A 26,127-nucleotide genomic window follows, 5' to 3' on the forward strand; every position below is an offset into this window, starting at 1 on the left:
AAAAATGACAGACCAGTACATACATTTCAAAGGCTCTGTTTAGAAAAGAGTCACATTATGTTACAAACAGGTCTTTTTCTTATTATGTTTGATGTCAGCAAGTGAGCTTTAAGGAACCTGACACTGTTTGAACTTCTTTTTTAATTTATTTTATTGTATACGTTGATTTGATGGTTTTTGAACTCTGGATCAATTTGGTGACATTGTGGCTGATCCATTTTATCCTTGCTTTGCTGGGCCACTGTTTCGTTCTGAGGCTCCAGTCTCCCATTTTCCTCGAAAGGCTCATTAGGCCTGATCTCTTTTAGCCTTTTTGCTTTTTTTCCTTTCTTCCCCACACTGGACTCTGGTTTGCTTTATTCCTTAGGTCCCCCTATAGGTTAAGCCTAAGCTCTTATCCCCTATTCTCTTTAACTCACAGCCAGCATTTGATTCTGATTTTTTAACCCTCTCCATGAATTACCCAGCCTGGGCACAGCCCCATCATGTTGGAGGCTCTGTCTGTGTGAGTCACAGCTTAATTTACACAATGAAGGGTAATGATTTTACCCAGAGATGTCTGACACAGAAACAAAATAGAGCAACTTCCAGAGAGGCTGTTGAACAAAAAAAAAAAAAAAAAAAAAAAAAATTCTGGGTTGATACAGGCTTCTATACAGTGAATAAAATGCCTACGGTCAAAAGTTTAAGTAGTTAACTATTTTAAAGAATTACGTGCAGAAAGACTAGAAATAAATCACTCTTGCAAGAATCTGGGGACATAGACTTGGCTATTTGTTCTAGCACATTGTCTTGTTTTCTAACTACATTTCACATAGAGAAGATGAAGTTCCTGCATTATTTGTGCTGTACTGATGGATACCTAGACATAAGGCTATACTTTTTAGAGCACACCAGTGAAATACAATCACACACTGATCCTCAAGCACTGTTAAATGATGTAGAAAAATTAATCTCTTTACCTGATTTTGCAGAAAAACAAAACACTTTAAGCTTTGTCACTGCTTTGATGTGAGGACAAATACGAATTTAGAGTTCTGTCTGCTTTGAATTTGGGAAAATCTCTCTGCTGAATCTACTTTGCTCCTTGGCCACATTTCAATCACCTCCATCTTCTCATCTGCTGTTTAAAAATGTGAAAGTACCTATACATTATTGCTAGATATATTTACTGCTGAATCTAGCAGAATTCCATGTAGATCAAACTAAAATGTAAAATATTTGGTGATAACTCTGCATCATGAGGGAGAAACTTATTAGCATGGTCTCTTGACAGTTCACAAAGAAACTGGTTCCATCTTCCTCAATTCCACATATAAAAAAAATGATGAGTGATTTAGAAGATGATGAAATGATCATTAATTTGGAAGATGTTCACTTTTAAGAAAGTAAACAAGTGAACCATGTCTGAGATTGTTTTTTGAGATTTTCCTGCATGTTTTTCGAGTTTTAGCTGGGTTTTTTTCTCTTAAAAAAGCGTTTTGCTGTGGGAGATCAAATTATCCCCTTCATAATGACCTATGAAGGAACCTTAAATTCCCTGCGATCATACAGAGTAATATGATTAATAGATTAAAATAACAGACCATAAGGAGATAAAAGAAATGTTAATTAAAAATCTAGAAAAAAATTACAAAGAAAAATCTGATTTTGCCATATATTCATGCGAAAAATACTTACAAAAAATTTCCTCTGAAGGACATGCAAATGATCTCTGAAGATGCCTTAAAAAACACTTGCATTTCACTGATTTTTACAAAACATTTCCAATCAGTGTCTAATATTTCAAAGAAAGAGTCCCTGAAGTTAAATGTAGGCTTGTGGGCTTCTATGATCTGTTGTCTTTACACAGCACAGCCTTTGCAGAGGGGGATCACAACACAAAACTCCTGGTCAGGTAGCTCACAGGGTGCCTAAACTCTGGCTTTTCTTAGATTCTGGTAGCAGTACAATAACTCTTAGAAATATATTTTTCAAAAGAGATACAAGATTAGTGATAGAAGTTCAAGACTATAATAGAAGAAACACTTCTTTTATTTTCAATAAAGTGTCAATTAATGAGGATCTCAAATTACAAGAATTTTCAGTCATATATAATTGATTCCTTTGAAAACTTAATCTGCTTTTCAGTCTCTGGGAAGCCACGTGTGTATGTATATATACACACATGGAAGAATTTGTCAAATGCATCATATGGAGGAAAACTTCACAAACATCTTCTAAAGAAATTACATTTAAGACATTTATTTATAAAGGTTTTTACTGACCAACACAGCAGATGCCAGAGATGGGAAGCCTCTCCCTTGGAGAGAAGAAAATGAGGAATGAGCCACCTTCAGAGTTCAAGTTTTTGAAGTTCAGTTACTCTTATTTAATGAGTTGTGGGGGTTTTTTTATTCCCTAGAAATAGTGTTTTCTTTTCCTGTTATTGCTAATTTTTTTGTCACTTAAGCAGGAAATTATTAATTTAACCTCTTTTCATGAGGCAATTCTGAGGAATTTCAATTGAACTAAATAATCCATCTTTACTTGTATTTCTATATTGCTCTCTGTTTTAACTGAAATCCTTTATTTCATGGCAAGCTTCTAGCATAAGAAAGAATTTACAAGGGAAGTGACAATATATCCTATGAATATAATTCCTTTTCTCTGAAAGTGTGCAAAGAAGGAGGAACTTCAGTGCTACTATATTCAAGACTGAATTTTGGGGAAAATTAACACTGTTGCTGTCCATAGACTGTGTGACACTCACTGTAGTAATAAAATACACTTTTTGTCTTTTGAAGCTATGTCAGAGACACCTTGTACACCTTGATCCCCCAGAAGCTGTAGATGAGATCTTGTTCTCACAGAAATGATTGGAAAGCTCTGATTAACAAGGACAGGACTCTTCCCCACTGTGGATAAATAGCTACTGCTGGGCCCTTTGCGATGTCCCAGCTGCCTGCTGAGTGCACAGCAGCCTCTTGGCATTCCTGGGGACAATTCAGGGCCCTGCAGCCATAAAGGGTGATGTGGCTCCTGTGCTGGGAAGGCCAGGCTGGAAGAAAGAAGGGAGGAGAGCAAAGGAACAAAGAATAGACGTAGGAGGAATTCAGGTGTTTTGTTCCTCTCTTAAATTCAAATTGACTGTCTATATGACGGGAACAGTAGCCTCAACCTCACGTCTTAATTAATGTTTATGAAGGTAACTGTGATCTTCAGATGAAAGGCTTTTCAAATGACAAGGGATTTGTATAACTCACAAAGTGATAGAAGCTTGCATTTCTGTAATACCAACTCTAAAACCAGAGGTCAGAAGTTGATCCTAGAATAACTTCATTTCCCATTCACAACTAAACAGGAAAATGTATTTTGGCAGGAGCATGTCCCTTCTCCGAAGTCCCGTTCTCAGGCTGCTCTCACCATCACCCCTCTGCCCACGCAGCTCAGCGTCACCACAGAGCTACCCTGAGTGACAGCACAGAGACTGCAAGTGAAATCAGGCCTTATTGTCCATCTAAAACATTTTTTAAAGTTTTATTTTGTGGTATCAGTCTTTATCTGGCACACAGTGCAAACCATATAACGCATTGATCACAGCAGCTTCTCCCTGCACAAAACAATCTATTTTCAGCTGTTGCTTTGTGGCTCAGGACTAAGCTCCAGGTACTTTAAATCTTTTTTACTGAGTAAGCTTGTGTTGCTATGATTTAGCCAGGGTGTATTATTGCATGTGAATGATAAACTGTAGTTCATGACCTGAGTCTAATGGTTACTTTATCAGTTGCAGTGGACAATTAAGTGACTGAGTAGGGCAACTGACGGTGAAGAACAGATTTTGCCTCCGAGCTGCTTTCAGGAGTTAGATTTCGCTGTATCATGTTCAGAAAGGTCAGAGCTCTGGCCAGATGACCAGTATAGCAGTGCAGATGGCACTGTATGTCACCTGGCCACTCTGGGCCTCTGCAACCTGCTGCACAGGGCTGGGGTTCAGGGAAAGGTTATGGCCATATGCAACTGCAGCACATTAGCAGCTCATGAGGAAAATGGCCTTTTTTGCAAAGGAGATGAAAAATCAGTCCAGCAGCTATGTCCACAACATCACAGCAGATTGTGGCCATTTTCAGCTACTATAGAAGCAAACACAAAATCTTTGAATCATTAATTGCGATCACCTTGCAAAAGGTGACAGAAATATTAATAGAAATATTTACATAACAAATAACAATGCTATCTTCCACTGTGATACCATTGACCTCCTTTTTTCCTCCTTTAAGCATTCAAAATATTAAGGCTCAAATTTAAATGGTCAAGCTAAGAAAGCATGTTTGCATGACAAGACCCTGATCAATACACATAGTTCTGGATTTTCATATCCAAAACAAGTCACAGAAAAGCCTTGGCCTTAAGCCTCAGTGCTCTTTTTCCTTAGGAATTACCTAAATTCTATTCATGGCTCAGCTTTGGTGTATGGTTTGCAAATTAAAACTGGTGTGTGGACAGTTAAAATAAAAGAAAGTTTGTTATGACTGCGTTGGCTTCCAAGAAAGTTTGGTGCAGTAAAGTCTGTTTCATTCTGAAAAGGGATTCAGGTGTTCCCTAACCAAATGGAAAAGTTACTCTTGGCTGTGATGGTTTCTACAAAGAGCTTGAAGAGGAGACAAAGATCATCTTTTGGAAATTTTTTGTATTACAACTTCCTAAACTGTTCATTGCCATATTACAGATGGTTTAGATCTCATGGTGTTTGCATGGATAAAACAATGTGAATTAAAAAGAAATCAGAAGAAGTAAAAAGGACTGTTGCAGCTAAAAGAGATGATTCGGAAGCATGCTTTTGATGCAATGGAAGTGTGGAATCAGTAGCATTTAACTGATGATAGTCAGACTAGACAACAAAAAAACAGTTCTTTGAGTAGAACAAAGATGGAAAAATGTTATTTCTAATAGCAAAATAAAAGTCTCTAAAATACAACCCAGATTGACTAGCAACATCAGTGTGGAACTGTTTTGAAAAACCTGGGCTTTATTTGTTGCTCTTCAATCCTTCCTGTGTTTAAAAACAACAACAACAAAAAGAAGGGGAAAAAAAGAGAGAAAGAAAAACATTCTGAAAATATCAGCTTGATATCTTCTTATTTATGCTGAAATACTTTTATGGAACTGAGTGAAGAAAATTAATTCTCCTAAAATGCATTTTTTTCCAAGATGAAAGATGCTGTTTGCCAAAGCTACACCTTTCTCCTAATTTTTCAGGATTTTTCAGATTGGAGGTCAAAGGAGCAATGCAAATTATTAATATAGGCTTCAATTCTGTGCTCCTCAAAGCAAAAAGCCTACTGAAATTCTCAGGAGTTTTCGTCTATAAAAGCAAGGCCACAAACAACCCAAATGAGCCTAAAAATTATCATTTCTATTAATAATTTTTAGATTATTTTGATACTATCAATTACCTACTATTAGATACCTACTTGTGGTTCCCACATTCGTGATGAGGATCAGTTTGCTCAAGGGTGAAAACTTGTTTTCAGCAAGACAGTTTGCTCTGGAAGACATACTAGCTGTCATGACTTTGTCAGTTAGAAAAACTACTTTTACATTTTACAGCAAGTTGTAGTTGTTCTCAATTAAACGCATGGAGTATGGTGACATCTATAGGAGGTTCCAAGTCTCTACATTTGAGTTGCCTTTTCCAGGCTATACTGTGTGAGTGTGTGTGTGTGTATATATATATATATACACACACTTCAGAGATAATTGTGATAATTTGTGTGAAATATCAGAAAGTAAAATAATCACCAAGATTTTAACTTAGTTGCTATCTCTCCAGAGAGTTAAAGAGAACTGGAATGCATTCTGTGAAATAAATGCTCACAAATGCAGCTGGGAAAGCTGAAATGAGCAGGAACAATTGCTATGGTAACCATGTTATGGGATTAAAAAAATCATGGAAAGTAGGAAGACAGTTAGAAAAAGAGCATGGGACCTAATTTGTAGTAGCAAATGAATGTTGAAATCATCACTGAAACTTCTGTATCAAATTTTGTTTACTCCAGTAAATAAGTGAGTCATAAACATAAAGCACAGCAAATTATGACAGAATCTCACACAGAGACAACACAGTGGTCCTCCCTCTACATGCACTGCACAATCCAGTAATCTCCCACTGCAGCAAACAAAGCTGCAGTCAAGAGTCAAGAAAAGCTGCAGCCAAAAGCAAATAAGAGAATGTCTCAAATATTCCCCTTCCCAGTCTTGATGGAAACATGAAAGGTGGTGTGACCCTCAAACCTCATGGATTGGGATAAGTAACTGGGAGGCCCTGGCTCATGCAATTGTACAATAATGCTCCTCCAAACACCAGCTGAATGGCCTTGAAGGCCTATTTAAGCTGACAGGATTCTTGCATTTGGTGATGGTCTCAAGAATATTTCATTCAATGGTCAATAAATTTATTCTGTATTTTTACTTGTATAATTGAATATGGAAAATAACTGTAGGTATTTTTTAACTTCAGGAGAAAAATAAAGATACTTTTATTTTGCTTAAATAAGATAATAATTTTTTTCCCTGAGAAATACTTTAATTTCTGGTTATATTTCATCTTTAGTAAATGTCTTTCAATTTTTCAAATTTCGGTGGACTGGTTCCGAATAACTCTAAATGACTAGAAGTATTCCATACAAATGCTTGGGTCTGACAGAAAAAAATAATCTTGATGTAAAAAAAAAAACTATTGACAAAGTCCTATGGGAAGATATTTCACCATAGACATATAACAGTTTTCAGACTGTTTAAAAATAAACAGTGGTTAAAAAAGCCTATATGAAATATGGTTAAACATCGGCAAAAAAAAAAAAAAAATCTAGGCAAAAAAATTCTCCTGGTCTGACAATTTCATCCAATGCTTCATCTCCAATGCCAAAGTGGAATTGGACTAACAGCTTATTCCATCAAAATAGGAACTCCTATGTCACCTGGTATTTGGTATCCATCTATCTCAAAGCAGGTTGTGGTAAGGGTACTTAATTGAGGTCTCATTACTACGACATGAACAATTTTTAGCTCTTCCTACTCAAATGAAGCCCTAGTCATATTTCCACCAATTTTCCACATTCTTTTTCATTTTAGAGCTTCTCAAATTTCTATTCAAATGAGTGCTCTAAGCCCCAGGGTCATCTTCCATTGTCTGATACATAAAATAGCAAAGACATCTTTAGACCTCTGCAAAACTGCATGTCTACTGTAACTCTCCTCCAAACACACCTTATATTTGAGGTACATCACTGCTGTTTCTGTCATACTGTGGCATCTCAAACTACTATTCATACCTTCCACCTTCAGAGATCAGTGCTACAAATAACAGGGGTATGTGAGGCAACAGAGAAGGAAGGTAATAAACATAAGTATTATTCAAAAAGAAAAGAGAATGGTTCAAATATCTACAAGCAAGAAATGGATGTGAAAGACTGAGACATAATGGAGAATCTCAGGGATATTTCCTTTTGATGAGGGCATTTTTTCCTTCACTGGACTAGAAGATTTCACAAAACCAAAATTTTAGAAGGCTTTGTTCTCTTTTAATACTGATTAATAAAGTGGTAAGGACCTGTAAATGTAACCTCAGAGAAATTCTACACTTCAGTCAGGCTTGGAATTAAAACATTCCTACATTTCCACTCTTAAAAAGAAGAAAATAAAATCATTTCAGTTCATTTGAAAACTTTTTTACTTTTAATTTTTTAAAAAAAATCCAACCCAATACTCTAGGTTTTCTTGGCTGACAACTAAAAAGAAAAAAAGACACTGGGAGAATTGGAACTCCCAAGAGTGACTGAGTGGATTCTGAGTGTCTGCTGCTTGCTTCCTACCTAAGGTTTCAAAGTAAGCTGACTCAAGTTTGATTTGATCAACTCAGTGTACTCTGACAGAAGAATCTCCTGTGATACACACTGACACACCAGGGAAATGCTGTCTCACTGAAATTACTGTCACGTGGGTCCTCAGCTGGTTGGAAAAGCTTCAACCAAAATTCCATCTTTAGTGCATCTACCCTGTCTCTAGAACTGTAAGGAAACCTTGCAAATCACACTCAGCAAACACTAAAGGAAACACCAACAGGATGGGCTGCTAGGACTTGGAGGATGTAACTACAATGAAAGATTATGTTGAAAAATTGAAGAAATTATTTGAAATGCATAAGATAATTCAGTAATGATTGATGCAAAATGCTGCACTGAAGAAAAATAAATTGAATGACTCCAGCAGACCACAAAATTAATAGAAACCCAGAAAGAAAATGTAATTTGGAGAAGGATTAGTCAGACTTCGAGAAACAAGACAGAGTGGGTGATTATTCAAATCTGTTCAGCACTGGGAGGTCATAGCTGGAATCCTGTGCCCAGTTTTGGAGACTACACTTGAAAGAAAATGTTAAGGATGGTAGAGATAATCCACAAGAAAACTGTAACATAGGTTGTTTAGAGGAATGGCTGAAAGGATTAGCTTTGATGACTCAAGGTGTGATAGAAGGGCTGGTAACAGTCATCTTGAGGTAAGCAAAGTAGTGTTGAGGATGATGGCTTAATGAGATTAATTTGCAGATATATTAGTTAGTGTGCAACATTAAATTATACTTACACAGAGATGAGCAAACTGATTTTAACATCTTCGTTATGGGAGCTATGCAAGAATGTTATAAAATTATCTGTGAGCAATGACCCTCAAGTATCCTAGTTCATCTCAAGTGCATTAGATTAGCTAATGTCTCCTGTTTACTCTCAATAAAGTTTCTTTGACAACTGTGAATATTTTCAGCACACTACACTGCTACTGGTTACTGCATGCCATATTGCATGCAATGAATTTCTTTTGTGTAGAAAAAAGGAGCAGTAAGCTCTCTATAACTGCATCTCACTGAGCAGCTAGACCTATTTAAGAAAAAAGCTCCATCATGAGCTCTCCTGACTGCAATAAGACTCACATTTGTTAAATGAGCAAGAGCTGAAGGTTCTTGCCATCAGTCTATACCCGGCTGATTTTCTTTTCTTTTAGAATCTGTACTCATGCAATACTAACTCCTTTAAAAACAAGAAATTAATTAAAAATATGCAAAAGCATTTTTGCTCCAAAGAAGGTCTCAGCTTAGTACTTGTATGAAAATGCTTTGTTAGGCTATGTAGGCTGTTGCTCTTTTTGCATTGGCTAAGTAGTAGGCAAAATAACGTATTGGAGATCTCTTACAAATTAATTTACTCTCTTTCAGCCTACATCCATATTCAAACTCTGCAACTGTTCATAAGACTAGTCTACCCAGCCTATCACAAAAAGGGGGCGTTTTAGTTTCTGCTTTAGTGGAGTCATGGCTTTACCCCAGGGAAGCCAAAGGAAGCATGTGGGAGGGGAGCGATTGTACCTTATACCACCCACCAAGTCCCCATGTTTGATATTCAAATATGTTCCCAACCCTCAGACATCCAATTTTCTTTTGTCCATTGTGCACCTAAGCCTTTTTTTCTGGGAAATTATTTTCCATCCTGTATCTTTGCCCTGTTGACGTTCTTGGAAGACTTTATTGAAAAGGAAGAAGACAAACTGCATTTTAATACACAAATGAAACAGTCACTGTGAGAAAGATATAAAGGTATATAATTTTGTGCAACAAAATAAAAGAAGATTGCACAGTGTATAACAGTTTTAAGGCTCTTGTTAGTAAAAGGAAATGCAACTAAATCCCATGGCAATAAGTACCATGTGAGTGGTCGTTGCCATGGTAACTTATTAAGTAGAAAAAAAGCTAAAAGAAATACACTCTGTTGGTATGTAAGTTAGGGATGCCTCAGGGCAGGCTAAAGAACATTGATTGGCCAGCAAAAAAGTATTAAAAAAAATTGAAAACAAGTTAAATATGATATCAAAACATGTACATTTCAGATTTACACTTTTAAATAAGAGAAGGGGGTATAGGATAGAGCAGCTGCCTAGGCCACTGCGGGTTTCAATTATTACAAAAGAAATCTAGGTTTAAGTCTCTTTAGAAGAGTTTGAGAATGACCAAACTACAAGATCTTGCTCTTCCCTGATGCCAAACTGGCATTAAGGTACCAGTAAGGTGGAATCGACTTTCTTGTTGTAGGGCCTTATTAAAGCACTGTGACTTTTCACACCCAACCTCCATCCCTCAGATCCCTCACCCCAAAACCCTTGCTGACAAGTTTGGCAAGAAAGAACTCTCCACTACCATGAAGAAAAAGCCCCACAGAAATTTTATCATTGCCTATCATACCTGCAGAAGGTATATATGTATTATTAAAGTAACCAGCCACTGGATGTCATTGTTATTCCACAGAAACATAACGAAGAAAAAATCTCTTTAACTGCAAAAACATTTCAAGCCACTAAAAATGAGAGGTAGCATACAACCTGGCTTCAAGCATGTACTGTTCAAGCTAGTCTCAGCATCCTGCTTCCCAAACACAGTTTAACTATTTTTAAATGGATGAATAAGCTGTGTGTCCTATATATGGGATTTAAAATAGCTGGTTAAACATCACATGAAAGTACAGTCAGTGGGTCCTGTATATTATCTGCATGCCAAAACCTCTTACTTAATTTTATAAAGTATTATGCTTTCATTTGGATTTGAAGTTTTGGAAGAGAGTATATTTGCTGCATAGAATTTTTGCCCATACTTATATATGCTGGCATGCAAAGTCTGCTACATCTCCATCTCTATGCCCAAGACTGAGAATGCATATTTCTCACCCCATTTTCAGAAAGGATTCTCAGCACATTAGTTGGAATTACTCTTTATTATAGCTCATATATCCCTTCTTTCAGAGTGTGAGCAAAACCAGCAGCCTTATATTTGCATGGCTCTGTGTAGACCTGGGTTTGTATCCCTGTTCTACACTGCCAGTGTTTGGCAGCAAATGGCCTTTTGTACCATCACAAAGGCTGAAAACTGCTTGCTCTGATGAATTGGGACCCAGCCAGCTTCACTTCTGCACCATCCTCCACCACTATCAGGACAAGTCTGTGCAATACCCATGTGGTTCAGGGTATTATGAAAACCAGACACAGAGCCATGCAGGTGGAGAAGTCTGGCAAGCAGTGCTTGCTCCACTGACAAGTGCTGCAGAGGCTAGGTCCCATCTTCAGACAGCTCCAGTTACAACACTTCACACTACAGCTTGTAGCCATGCACAGCACTGAACAGGCATCTCTAACTAGTTACAGGATTCCTGTCAGACTTTCTTCCTATTAGATCTGAGCCTATTTGCATCCTGAATCTATCTCATTCCCTAGCCTGATTCTGTGATGTGTCCAACACTTAAACTGGTCTCAGTGTCATGCTATATTGCATAAAGTTTCAGGTGTGCTTAAATTATTGAGAGATGGGCTGAAATGAGAAGGGAATTAGGTCTAGAATGGTGGGCCCTTACTCCTGTGTATAAACCACAGAGTTTCTCTATGGGATCTTTGGGTTCAGCTCAGGACTCTGTTTCGCATTGCAATAGAAGACGTTATTAATGATCTGCTTCCTGGTCTTTTTCTGTACTAGTAGTGTCTCCCTGAGATGTATCAGAAGGGACGAAAGGAATCTCTTACGTCAAGAGATCAAGTACCCTCTTCATCTGCTTATCTAGTAACTAAGCAATTGCTGACAGATTTCTGCGACTGGTGGTGTAAACTCCCACAGAAGTTGCACAGAGAGTAGTCCCTTAACCCTTGGCTTTTTTTCTTGCTCATCCTAGTACTCAGAAGGGTAACTTATAGGCAGATGTGAAAGCTAGGAAGTTTTTCAATTTCCTCTTTTAGAAAGAAGTGTTTTGCACTGTGGGCAGTCACATCTTTTCAGTCTTTCTCACAGCCACAGGCAACACCACAAGAAACTTGCTGGGTGGTTAAGTAACTTGGTTTACTAGGGCTTGTGTCTCAGCTAGATCTAACAGACATATGTTCAGTTAAGCCCACTCGAATTCTCCTGCAATAAAACTAGGCTTGGATAAGAGAAAATGAGACTGAAGGCTAGGAAGCATTTGGAAGTTGGCAGGAAAGCATTGATTTCAGTAAGTTAGTACTCAGCTTCATGAATAAAAATAGGAGATAAAGAACGATTTCATGCCTGACAGATAAAAGGTTAAAGGACCAGTTTCTCAGTGATCAGCAATAAAAATATGTACAAGAAAAATAAGAACACACATTATGTTCTCATACCCACATGGATGAACCATACCTGACCCAATCCTAGTAATTCGACCAAATTTGAGGGATCTGAATAATCTAAAATCACACACACAAAAAATAGTAAATTCCTTTCTAGTGACTTAGGTTTGGAGCCAGGGAAAGTGTGGCACGTTAGTTGCCCTGTAGAAGTCAATAAAAAAATACCCTGAAGTCACCTCTCATGGTGATCAGTGGCATTTATCTTAGCACTTATGCATCAGATATTTTTTTGTGTGTGTGTTTGTGTATAGGTTGGAACTTCCTTTTCCACTATTCTTACTTTTTGCCACTACAGGCCTGACCTGCAATCTGCAGTATGTGAGAAAAAGGTAGTGTCCCCTGATGTGTATCCAGTGGAAGAAGACTGTCTGTCTGAAAAACAAATAAATTGCTTGATATATCCTAGGTAATTGGCACTGAAAGAAGCTGTCTTTAGCTTCTCTTTCAATTAATAGAAAACAGCACCTCAGGGAATTTCTAGTACCATTGGAGAAAACAAATAAAAGAACAAAAAACCTTGAGTGCTGAAAGTCTTTAAAAAATGAGCAATAAGATATTATTATATGAGCTGCTCCCAGAAAGAGAACAAGGATCTGCTTGGATGACTTTTAAGGCCTTTAGGTTTAGCAGCATTTTCTCCCTCTGAATCAACTGACTTCATAAAGAAATGAGAGCTTGAATTTATGCTATCTCAAAAATGTATAAAGCAGTTTACCCCTAAAAATACATGGGTACGCTGTGGCTTTGAGATGAGAGTGAGGTTTGCCATTCAGAAGTAACATGTAATGAGGTCTGGGTACTCTATCACATCATCATCTGGTGTTTTATCTAGCAATTTAGGATATCCTGTCCATTAAATTAAGTCATTGCTACTGCAGGCCACCATACCACATAATGACCTTTGGAAGATTATAGATCTTCATTTGAAAACCATTTTCTGTTTCGTTCCCACCACTGATAATGCATAGCTACATATGGCATTTTGACTTCATATTCTCTTCCAGTGAAATTCATCTTCTAGTTTCTAGCTTGTGTGTATGTTCTATATCTGTCCTTGAACTTGTACAGGGACACACAATTTACCCAAGCTGTAGAGTGACTAAAATCCTGATGTCAAACACTAAAGCTGAGCAGAAGCAGCAGTCAATTGCTGCAGTTGTTGCATGAAGTGTTCATAAATAAGTGATAAATATCTATATGACTGAATAAATAAATCCATGTCTGCTGGATGTCCTCAACCCACAGTCTCAAATTGCAGGGCCAGTTTCTAGCTTTGACAGTGACTTCCCTGTGATATTTTGGACTACTCACTCTTTTTAACTCAATTCTCTAGCTACGAATAAGCAGCAGAGTTCAATATCTACTTTTGTTCTACATCCTGTGAATTCCTCAGGGCATGGATATTTCTGGTGGTTCAAGACACACCAGCATTTACAGGCTGAACAAAACAGAAAGCTCTGTCACATAAGTAACAGATAGTTACTCCTGTCACAGGAGATGGACTCCAATTTCTCGACTCAACAGATTTCCCTCCACTTTGGCATATATCATTTGCAGGCAGCATAAAGTATAGGCCTATGTTTGCCACTGGGAGGTTCTCCTGCACTTCAGAGACATCATAACCACATCTGGTACCACACTGGAGGAAGGAGAAGGTGGTAGCCTCAGAGCATTTACCCACACTGTGACCAAACATCCCATGGGAAGAGACGCTCTCAGGGAGAGGCACCAGGAGCTGGAACACACAGCCAAAGACAGCAATACTCCAACTCAGATCAGCGCTTTGCATGTTTGTGCAAGCAGTGATAGTAAGGCCCAGAAGCACTCAGTAAATAGTACCAACCCTGCACCTTTGACAGTGCATTAAATTCTTTTTGACAGGCATTAAGTTTTCCTGTTTTTCTGGGCTTTCACATAGGAACTGGCCAATTATTTGCTACCATTTCCTATGCTACAATTTTCACACAGAGAACTGCAAAGCAGAAGGTTAGACCCAAGCCCATCAGCCTCAAAAAGAAAAGATTTTCTAACTCACTTCTTGCCCTAGAAAATACTCATATACTGTGGATTTTAAAAATGACAACTGAAATCTCTGGTGAAAAGACCTTGTGAAGCTGGTTTTCTTGGGTTTGGTTCTTATATTTTGTTTGGTTTATTTATTTTTTTTTTATTTGACTTCTAGCTGGTCAGGCTAGAAAGAACTGGAAAAGAATTGGAATTTGGCATGTTCCAGCAAGGAGAGAGGCAGTTCCTCTTGGAAGTTGTTGCTTGATTTAGTACTATTCCTTTTAACAATGCAGTGTCTGGAGGGCTGATTTCATAGGTAAAAATGAATTTAGGCTCCTTTGAAGCTGGGCTGTGGCACTCTAGGAAGACCGTTCCATATAAATACCCTAAAACAGCACATAGGAAAGTGCAATAATTCTTTAGCACTCTCTCCCTGCCATTCACACACATACATACATGAGGTTTGTCATTGGCAGTGGTTGGTGGTTTGTATGTAGAATCCTCACATTTGGCTCCAAGAGAACCTACTACTTAATTTTGCACTAGAAATTGTAAAATTAGATGTTCTCTTTTTTCCAAGGAATGTACATGATTTATGAACAGAAATTGTCAATAGGCTCATAGCATTCTATCACATAGATAACATTGGAAATGTCACCTTCTTTGACTATTATATTAATATTTCATCCTGAAAAAGGCAATTATATATTATTAATACTTAATTAGTCTATTTCATTTAAAAAGATTTAATCTTTCAGCAAGTGTGGTTAGGCTTAAAGAAGTCATTCCATGCCTTCAAATTGCTTGGTACTTTCACCTTCTGATATTTTACGTAATTTTAAACCTAGAAATTTGGCAGGCTTTTTAGAAGTCTAAACCACAATCTAAATCAGAAGTATTACTACTCGCAGCAGGCCTGGGGCAAAGTGGTCAAGAAGGTGAAAATAATGAAAAAACCCGATGTATATTCTACCAGAGCATTTAGGAAATTAAACTGTGGAGTTTCCTAAATAGCGCTGCTATAGTTAGAGCTCCTCATGCCTGTTAGTGGTGGGCCGGAGGGTTATGAACAGTACTCGGGCAAATAACAGGTTCTGGCTTTTCCAAAGCTGCTGCCGCCTTTCCGCAGTGCCACTAGATGGCATTAAATAGCCTTTATTTTGTGCAAAGACTGTTCGCACCTCGTGGGTAGTGCCGGGTCATCTCCTTTCAGCCGTAGAGATGGGTTTACATTTAGGTTTCTAGCTAAGTGATTTTATGATAACATTTTCTCGTGTTGGTTAAAAAAATGCTGCCTTGTGAGTTGAAAAAAATTTTCAGTTATCCTTCAGTTATCCTTGTATTTTACCTGCCTTTGTCACCAGAGTGACTGCTTTTGAACCCATAAGTCTTTTGAGAATTATGGAGCCTTTAAAAGAAAAACAGATCCCCACTACGTATACTGAATACCACTGCACTGAAAAAAAATTACTCTACATTTACCCTCGTGTTTAATTCTGTAACTGTCTCAGGATACACCTCCTCCATAATGAAAATGTCAAGTTCCCTAAAATAAACTGTCTTTAAAGTGTCTGCTTTCTCCACTATGTATTTATGCATTTGATGAACCCGATTTACAAAATAGGTGCACTTAAACCACACCAATTTTCCAGTGCATATCTGAGGGTTAGAGGGTACCAACAACAACAACAACAACCCCTCAACAAAACAAACAAACAACAAAATCCCAATACCCCACCATAATCAATAAATTATTAAAAGCACAGGAACTTATAACAAAAAAAAAAATGTGTGGAAAAATATTAACTGAATATACTTAATTTTAAATAAACCAATATTCTTTTGAAATTATTTTCTGTCATTAGGAAGAAGGGTGTGTCTACACTGAGAAATTGACTTTTAAATGTCCCTTCCCAAATTATTCTATGACTCTATGCCTGTGTGCTAAGGATAACACAAGCTCCCTTTGAACACGTTAGTTTGTAAGAAGCAGAGCACCACCTCTGTGCCATCAAGCAAGAGTGTCCAAAGCCATTATCTGCTAACACAGCCTTTGGGCTTGTGGCTTCACAGTTAGCTTGTTTGAAACAGGGCACTACACCTTGAGAATCCCTGTATTACATACATTGGAAGAGTTGGTGCAAATGGTCTCTAGAGAAACTGGAAAATTTAACCACTTGTGTAACTGATGGAGATAACTATCCTTGAAAATTGGTGCCTTTGAGCAAAGCTGTGTGCTCCAAACCTCAGAGAGCAGTGGCAGAGACAACTTGAGACTGCAGTGCTATGCAGGCTGCAGGTGTGCTCAGAGCTCCAGAGAACCCTGTGTGAACACACCTGCATCTATCTGGGGAGGAGCCATTCTTGCAAACCCCTGATCAAAAATGACCTGAGTAGAGCTGTGAAGTCCACATGAAGGAAACCCTGCCCCTTGGTAGGGTTAATCGATTCTACAGCATCAAGCCTGGAAACTCTGCCCATTGATCCTGTAGAATTGACTCCATCTTGAACACAAGTTCCTACTCATATTAGTTTGATAAAATCTCCCTTCCCTTCTCTATTTAATCTGGAGAGTATATTTCCAAATACTGAAGTGCCGCCATAAACGCTTGTCAAGAAAAATACTTTTTCTTTCTGTCTTCTTCTTATGTAGTTATGAAAGAAATAGTTTAACTATTTTACAAAGTTTGATTCTACTACAGACTCTACCCATTAGGTTAATTGAGAGCACGCACTGATTTGAAGACATCCTTTCAAGTGGCTAAGTCAAGAGAGTGTTGTCCTTTACAAATTAAGTCTCAACAGGAGCAGGAATCAGGGATTCAGAAGGTGAAAATAATCAATTCTCTTATTCCTTATCTCTATTCCCTTCAAAACAGGGGCAAAATCAGGATTGTGACCATATAGAAATGCCACAGGACATTTCCTCATAAAGTCTTCTAATAACAAAGCATGCCTAGGTAACAATTGCTCTTGTGCTACCCGTCATCATCCCCCTATTAAAGGAAAATCTTCCTGTGGGTTTTTTCTTAAATCATTCCTCTCTTAGTAGTTTCAATTTATTGCTACAGCTTGGGAAACCTTTAGTAACCTCTTGTTTTCATGTTATTCTGAAAGTGTTTAGCATAGTAGCATATCGAACTGAAACAGCCACTCTCCTAAGACTAAGTTTTCACAGTAAAAGAAATATACTAAAGCAAATTTAAAAGTCAGTGGATCTAAAGATATCTAGCACCATGTTTAAGTCTTATCTACCATTATTCACCAGCATAAAAGGTAACATCTATCTTCTTCCAGTCACTAGGGAAGAAAGTGATATTTCTAGAATAGAGAAATAAAAGTTATTGTCTTTCTTTTTTCAGCTTTGGAATACTTATCAGAACCAACTGGCCAACTTCATTCTCTGCCTTATTGTCCAGAAAAAGGTTGTCAAGATAATGTTATATATAGATGTACAAACACCTTTTTTTTTAATTGCCTTATTTCAGCCAATGTATATGATGAGTACATGGCCTGGAAACACTCACTTTCACCCTTAAAATCTTATCACTCTTTCAAGTACCTGGTGCTTAAGAAAACGTGTCTTCTCTCTCCTGACATTCACTGATTCCACCATAGTTCTGATTCAGCTGACTTACACTCAGTACCCTACTCCATTTGCAGAATTTATACTTTCTGCTTGGCCTCGTCAATTTATTTACTTTTTGCATCTTCTTTCATCATATGGAAGTAGCTTTAAGTTCTGAGTTTTGCAGTTGGGATTTCAGAACTTTTTACCCATTTCCTTTGTATGTGCTTTTCCAAATATCTATCATTGACTGCCTTAGGTCCTGAGTAAACTCTTGTGGCATCTTTTGTTTCAGTTACAAATGGCTTTGTTTGACTGCTTGCTTGAAAACCACACAGAGCAGGAACACACACACACAATAATGAAGCAATCATAGAAAATGCCAGAGGAAAAACATCTCACATGTCACAGAATTTTACCTAAAAAGCAGGTAATAGTAAAGAAGTTAAGGTTAAATTAGACTTTGTTTCAAACCAGCATCTTTTGTCTGTGCAGCACTTAATGTGGAAACATCTTGGATCGCCAACAGAATTTCAACTTCTTCCTGTAAACAGCCAGATTTAAAATCAAGATGATGTTTGATGCATTTATTTTTTATTTTTTTTTCTTTTTACACTTTGATCTTGCTCTGTATTTCATAGTTTTGACTAAAACCAAGGAACACTGAGCCACAAAGATGTGTGTCCCATCAATATTAGGTTGTTGTGGTTTGGTTTTCTTTTTGTGAAGTCTCCTTTATAAATCCTTGAGAATGCAAGGACTCAGGATCTATGTCTTCTATTTAAAACACCTGATAAATAAAATATAAATAGGAAGGCTCCTCCTCCTTGAGAGGACCCAGAAATTACAGGCTTTTTGCTGTATCATTTTATGCTCTGTCCTTCAGTTTCATCTCTACCAATGAAACATACACTATTTCCTCCCATCTTTTCAAGTATAACTTCTGCCTTCAATGAACTAAAGACTTACTGACATTTGCTGTCATGAGAAGAGCACCAAGTACGCTGATGATCTCAGCTGTGGCCTGCAGTTGAAATAATAATAGTAGTAGCTATGACAATGTTAGCATATGACCAAGAACAAAGACATCCCATAAAACATGCAAGCCAAATCGGGGGATCATACCAAAGAACAGTGAATGCTAACTCAGAAAGAGACAATTCATTATTCACTTTGTCATTCAAATATTTCTAAAAATTAATGATGTTTGCCAAACATATGCTAGCATTTCCCTAAGATAGCAAGCTTATGTACAGTAGGAATTCAAATGACTCATATGCTATGATGCGACTGCTTAACATGGCTTATTAAATCAGCTCTCTGAAGTGTCCAGTACAATGACTATCAAATATCAAAGCATAGGAAATAGGGTCCTATTTTTTCATTGGTGTGTGCAAGAACAAGAAGAAAGCAAATTAACTGGAATTCGTGTAACTCACCTAAGACATTTCTTACAGAATCTCTGCTGAGAATACCATTAAGTGCAGCACTCAGTTCAGTAACACTTCATTACTATGACAAAACACAGAGTTATTACCACAGTGAAGGAAAGATGCAGAAGCTTCAAAAATAAAACCAAAAAGAAGCCCTTGGGATAGAGCACTTTAATCTCTACATCAGATCATTCAGCAGGCGGCCTGAAAAGATCCCAGTGATTTTGACAATAGAATCAGCAAGAGGGCCACTTACTGCCTCATAGACTTTGAGATTCCTTTGGACTTTTAATTAAACAAATATAAAATGAGGCAGAAGTAAATGTTCCCATTCAATTTGCATCTGTTCATTGAAGCATTTATATCCTTTGTTACCTTAGTGATCATACAGACTGCAAGTATTTGGAAATTTTGTTTTACTTTTAGGTTAGGGAATTATCATAATTCAATTTTATGGTTAAGAGTGACATTGAGACTGAATGTCTTCTCACAGGCATTTAATCCAGTCCTCTCTAGACCACATATTACTTTTCAATAGCTTTGACTACACAAACAAAAAGACAAAGTATGGTAAACTGTAAGTCCTCCTAGGAACATCTACAACAAGTGTAATGACCCACATAGGGGATATAAAAGGCAAATTTGGTCTTGTGCAGATTGCACCTTGGCATAACTAAATCAGACCAAAACTTAAGTTGACAATTTTGAACAGCAGGTCGATATGGCACAATGCAGACAACCATGAAAAAACCTAAACAAAACAGTGGCAATACCAAACAACCTTTCCACATCTCTGTTAACGTGTACAGAAATAGAATAAAGTGAGAATGGCTCCACAGTTAAGCTGAAGTCTGCTGTAACTGTTTTTAAAGTCAAAGTCCCAGATATCTTGATAAAGCCACTTTTGGGTCAAGTTGTGTTCTTAATATAAATCACATAAATTGCCTTAAATAAAGGCTTTCTCAGCCCTCAGTTACACAGTTCTTGGATATCCTCCATTAGCCTTTTGATCCTGATTCCTAGAGTACCTTTTCTGGGATCAGACTGGACTCAGGGCACTGTCTATTGGGTCCTTCAAAGAACTAATACAAATCTCTTACAAAGAAATGAAGGAGAGCTTCATTTGCAAAGTGAGTCACAGACATCATGTTGCCTCAGTAGTTGGGAGTGAGACCACATCCCCCAGGAAACAGGGCCAGATAACTTTCTGAGACCAAATCTCAAGGAAACCACCCTGTGATGGCAGCTGGGTTGCTGAGGTGACTGAATAGGTCTTCCCCATCCTAGGTGTTATGGTACAAAATAGTTATATATGTATATTTAATACTATTTTAGTTCATATTTAACACTTTACCTGTCATGAAAGTTTCATGTGGGGATGGAACAAGAAGTATGAGCTATCACAGATGTGTCTTCAGTGGCTCTGCCATTTGAAGAGCTCACTTCTTCAGCAACAGCACAGTTCACCCCATCCAAATAAAAAGATGTCTAACAGGATAATTTCGACATAATTCTTTCCTATAATTTCCATCAGTTTCATTTCTTTATTATTATTTGCATCAAAATTTTGCATCTTTTCTTTATGAGCATTTTTTTTAAAAATGAGAAATTTTAATAGAAGCCCACAAGTGAAGTGCCAGGCAAAATTTTACGTATTACATTTATCAATGTAATAAGTCCATAGTACTTTCACAGCTAATTCTCCTTGAACCAATAACCATTTATGCAGTACCATTATCCAGGTAATAACATTAGGAGGTATTTCTTTTTTGCTAAAGCAGAAGATTAATAATTTTTGTCTTGAACAATACATGCAAAGGAGATATAAAGTGAATTCACAGTCTCAGTAATAAATCTCTTGAAAACCTTGATGTTAAAGTACATTTAACCATGGAGCAGGGAAAGCCAAACAGATTTGCACTATTTCCAACATTAATGCCCTGAAATCTGCTTATTAATAACATTTGATTCCAGACAGCAGTCATATTCTTTGGAAAAGACAGAGGTAGATCAAATTCTGAAAGAGGAAAAGCTAGGAATCACCTGAAATAGCTTTCCAGAAAGAGATATCCATTGGAAAATAAGAACACTTTCACTGAGCAAACTTATAGATAATGACTACACATAGGGGGTAAGAGGGGCCAGAGAACTAATACACAAAAATATCTATTTATACTGTCCCTTCCCCTTCGTGCAACTGGCCAGGAGGCACAAATGAAAAAGGGAAAAAAATAGAAATGGAGGTCACACAAACAACCTGAGTTTAATACCAAACCAAATCAAAGAATCAGATATTTTCAAGCTATGGATAAATAAAATGAAGCTTGGCATGATTTGGTTGCTTGAGACGCAGCTGAGAGCTGGATCTCTGCAGCTCAGGCAAGCCCTGCCAAGGTTTGCCTGAGGAGCAGGAAATCAGAGATAACTCCAGGTACCTTCAAGCTTCATCAGACTCCTACTGTCCCCTCAGGGAGAATGGAAAACAACAGATACAGCTCTGCAAAGAGAAAACATTTCAAGAAATAACATTCTGAGGTAGAAATTCACTACCAGCTGTGAGCTAGAAAGGAGCAAAGAGCAAAAGAGAAAACGTGGTTTCAAATAGCATGTGTCTGAAAATAGAGCAAATGTGTGCAAGAACAACAAGCTTTCTGTGAGTTGTGCTGGAAGCACAGCTCAGGGCCAGTGCATCTCCACTCATATTTGGGCAGCTGGCCAGAGACTACACAAGTGACTTTCCTCCCATTATTTTCTCATTTTCATTAAACTGAATTTTAGGGCACCACAAAACAAGTCTACTTTCTCTGCATTTTTCTCAGGCACATACCCTTTGCTCCCTGCATAAGAATAATCTCTCCTGGCAAAAAAAGCAGGTCCCCATTAATTATATCTCTCTCTCCACTTTTGCAGCTTTATTTGTAGGAATACTGCCATGACTATGGACTGTTTGCCAAGAGGCCTTACACATGCTTTTTTCATTATTAGACTACTATAAAATTTAACCATATAAGTCTCCTGTGCTGTACCCTCCTGACAATGCCAACAGCCATTCTAAAATAGACTACTTCAGAGGACGAAGAGACCAGGCATTTTTGCAACTCATTAAACTGAGGTTTATTTTTACCTTGTTAGTAGATGTGATTCTGCTCCCGCTGATGAGCATTGCAGCAGCCTCAGCTCTTGTATGAGCACTTTAAAAAACATCAGATCTTGTCATGTCCAGTAGTTACACAAAACTTAAATTAACTAAGTGGGAAGTTTGCATGTCAGGGCTAAAACACAGCAAGGACTGGATTTGACATGAAAAGATTCTAAATTGCTGGGGAAATAATGGTGTACAAAGATAGAGCTTGTTTTTCATTTTCTCCTCAAATTACAGAGCTTAATTGGTTCTACAAATACAGAACTGTAAGCAAAAAAGAAAAGGATTCTGAAATAGTTTCTATCAATAGGTGGCAGAGTACTTTGCAGTGGAACACGATACCTTTTTCCTCTTGTAAAATGATCTCTTGAAGTAAAAAGAAATTACTTGCTTATCCAGAGGCACACAGCAGTCTAGAAATATGGGAGCAAACAACATTCAGGCTTTGATCACTTTAGTTAATCTTAATAAGCAATAGTTTACTTTCTATCATTAATTTCCCATCAATGGTAAAGAATTTGTCTCAGGAGGACACAGCCTATTTTTCCAGTGTGTGAAGACAACACATATGGTAGAGACTCTGGAATTTATTCTCTCAGTGCAGCAAAAGATAGAGTAAATAACACTGTCCCTAGTTCAACTTTTAGGAATGTCAGCCAGAGCAGTCAGGGAAGGGCACCAGCTGCCCGTCCTCTCATTCTGTTCTATTGCAGCAGCAACGCAACAGTATCTGACAGAAAGGGAAAATCCAAAACTCACACACCACAGCAAACACCCATCAAGATAAAGACCCAAGCTTTGCACCAATTATAAAGAAAACCAAACAAACCCCAAACAGTAACATTATAAACTGGACTGATAAAATCAGAAGAATGATGCTTCACACACACTTGCTAACATGCCACTCCTTTATTTTCATGGCATTTAGTATCCAAGATATAATGTGTTTAACAGCTTTGAAAATATGATCAAGAATCATCCTTGTTTTAAGAAGCTTATATCTATAGCAAGCCCTCAGTAATGTTTACCTACACAGAGCCATAAGTACCAGGGAAGAAATGAAAAAACACAAGCCTGTGCCCATTTAGCAAACCAGCAGTGTCTGCAGAAGCTGAGCACAGAACCCTTCATTAAACAGAATGTCTTCTGGTGAAATGAAGTAAAATAACTTGCAGAGTTGCTTGCTCACTGTCTTGGTGGAAGTGATACAAGAACCTGGGAACTTTAGATTGAAGAGAGCATAAAAAGAAAGACACTATGACTGCACAAGGGCACAGACACCCTGTGCCCAATCCCTGTGCTGCCCCATCATGCTCACATTGCCTAAGGATGTAAAGCCCAGCACAGATGGCCCTGCATGATTGTCTGAATACGCTGATAGAGTCATTCTTTCAATGTCACTGAGATTTATTTATCTGTCTTAAATATGTGCTGAAAAATACCCCTAGTTTCATGAAGTTGCCCATAGCTTCCCACAAATTCCAGCCCAGCAGAGCAAAGCAGTACATAGCCCACTCAGTCCTGGAGGCTTGTAAGGAAGGCAGCCAAGCCCCAGATTTCCTTAAAACCTTTGAAGTTAGTTATTCATTTCTCCCAAGGTGTTCTATAGTTACAAAAAAGCCAAACAAACACCCTTAAAAAAAAAAAAAAAAGCCGAGAGTTGGGGATTTTTTTCCCATTCCACCAACTAAATCAATGAATCCCACATGTTCAGCTTTACTCCGTTATAATTTTCCTCAAGGAAAATTGAGCATGGTATACCCTGCAAGACCAAGCCGGTGCTTCTCCACTGAGAAAAATGACTGCAGCACTGTGCCCATCCTGGTCACAGTGAGATGAAGATGTCCTTGCTGCACCAACAGAAAAAGATTGCTAGCGGCTGTCACACCCCCATAACTCTTCCCCTCCCTCTATTGAGCACTTAGAGGGTGTTAAAAGAGCTGTAGATTGACAGGAGAAGCAAAGAAAAGTCCAGACTCTGGCTTTCATCCTGGGCCCAGCCAGCAGTACTGGAGGTGCCACATCCAGAGCTATTTCCTGGGCCACATTCCCTGTGAGCTGACACACCTGGCAGGGACCTGTGACAGCTTCCAGCACCTCCCACTGTCCCTGTCACCTCTCCCCAGCAGCAGGGCCGGTGAAAGCAGCCCCCATACAGCTCCTCACGAGAGACAGCGGGGCCAGGGCCAGCTGTGATGGGCACATCTGCCCTCTCTGGGTGACACAGGAGAGGGTCTTGCTTTTCTGCCTCTGGTTTTCTCTTTAGGCTGGTAGGGGGACTGTGTCTATCTCAACAGGGTGGTCTAACAGACAACATCACTGATTAGGAATGACTCCTCCTACAGTATTTGTAATTCCAAAGCTACACAAATACACGCAGTAGCGCTATTCATCTGGCTACACAGGTCCACCCTAGTGAACGGGTAGATGGGGATTGGACTGAATTCTTCCACAGAACTTTGGTGACATTTCAAGACTCTAGTAATCCCATTGGCCCAGATAGCTGGTCTGAATTCACAGTAGAAGAATCAGTTTGGCTATTAGCTCACAGTATGCTGCACCATCTACTCAGTCGGATATACATCAAAGAAATATTTTCCCTTGTTGATTTATTAGCAACAGATTTAGCCGTATCTAAAAAAAACCCTGAAACAAAAGCCTCCCCACCCAAAAACCAAAACAAACAAGCAAGGCAACAAACAAAAACCCCCAAAATAAACAAAATAACAGCAACAAAAAAAACCAAAACAAAACCCCAAAAAACAGAAAAACACAAACCCTAAAGCACGAAAACCAAGCTCTTGCCCCAAAAAAATCACGTGTGCAAATTCCGCAACAATATCTCAAGCAGCATCTTTCCATAAAAATTTTGGGAAAAAGCAATGCTGTTATCCTTACATCCCTTGAGCCCCATCTGTTATGTGAGAAGAGCCATTAATATCTGTAGAGATAAAAAGTGAGCAGGTTTTGCTCCATGCTCAGTAATAAAGCCTTCTCAAGGAGATGAAATCAGACTCAGTGTAATGTAACAGGAGTGGCTGGAAGCCACACTGGCACTGTGTGGACAGTCTGTACCATACTACTATTCAAGGACTGTAAAGCAGGTAGTAGATCTGCTGCAGGATTTTTCTGGAGGTGATATTAATGAGCAGTGACTGTCTGGTGCCAGTGTTACTTCAAATTGCTATTTTAATACAGCTCACATCAACAGTAGCACTGACAAACATAATCAAAATGGCAGTACATTCAAGTACAAGACAGGAATACTGTCCTCATTTGAAAATGAAAAATAAAGCAAAGAGATGGAACACTGAAAAAAGAGGAAAAATGCTAAAGGAAGAAAGACCAGTATCATCTGGAGTTAAAACACTGTGCACAGCTATAGTCTCACAATCCAAATGGGTAATCCAAATGACTTCATGGGCAATCGCATGGATACAGTGATTAATTTTTTTTTATTTTTTTTGTATAGCAATGAGATCAATGTGTGCCATAGCACAGTGAAAGCATTGCCACAAGTAAGTTCCTACTGTATATTTTTGGAGAGTATGGGCTTGATTTTGAGCACAGCCGTTTATTCAGTTTCCTCCTCCCTCCCAATCAGGTTCTCATTATGTCGTCTAAAACCTTGATTCAGCCAAGCACTTCTGTATGTACTTTGTTGGAACATGTAATTACCTCCCATTAAAGTCAACAGCACTAAGTAGCATGGTTAAGTGCTTTGCTGAATCAGAGCCTAAATGACATCAGCTGTGCCAGTAAGTTAC

The sequence above is a fragment of the Sylvia atricapilla genome, chromosome 7, assembly GCF_009819655.1.
Source record: "Sylvia atricapilla isolate bSylAtr1 chromosome 7, bSylAtr1.pri, whole genome shotgun sequence".
NCBI classification, from domain to species: domain Eukaryota; kingdom Metazoa; phylum Chordata; class Aves; order Passeriformes; family Sylviidae; genus Sylvia; species Sylvia atricapilla.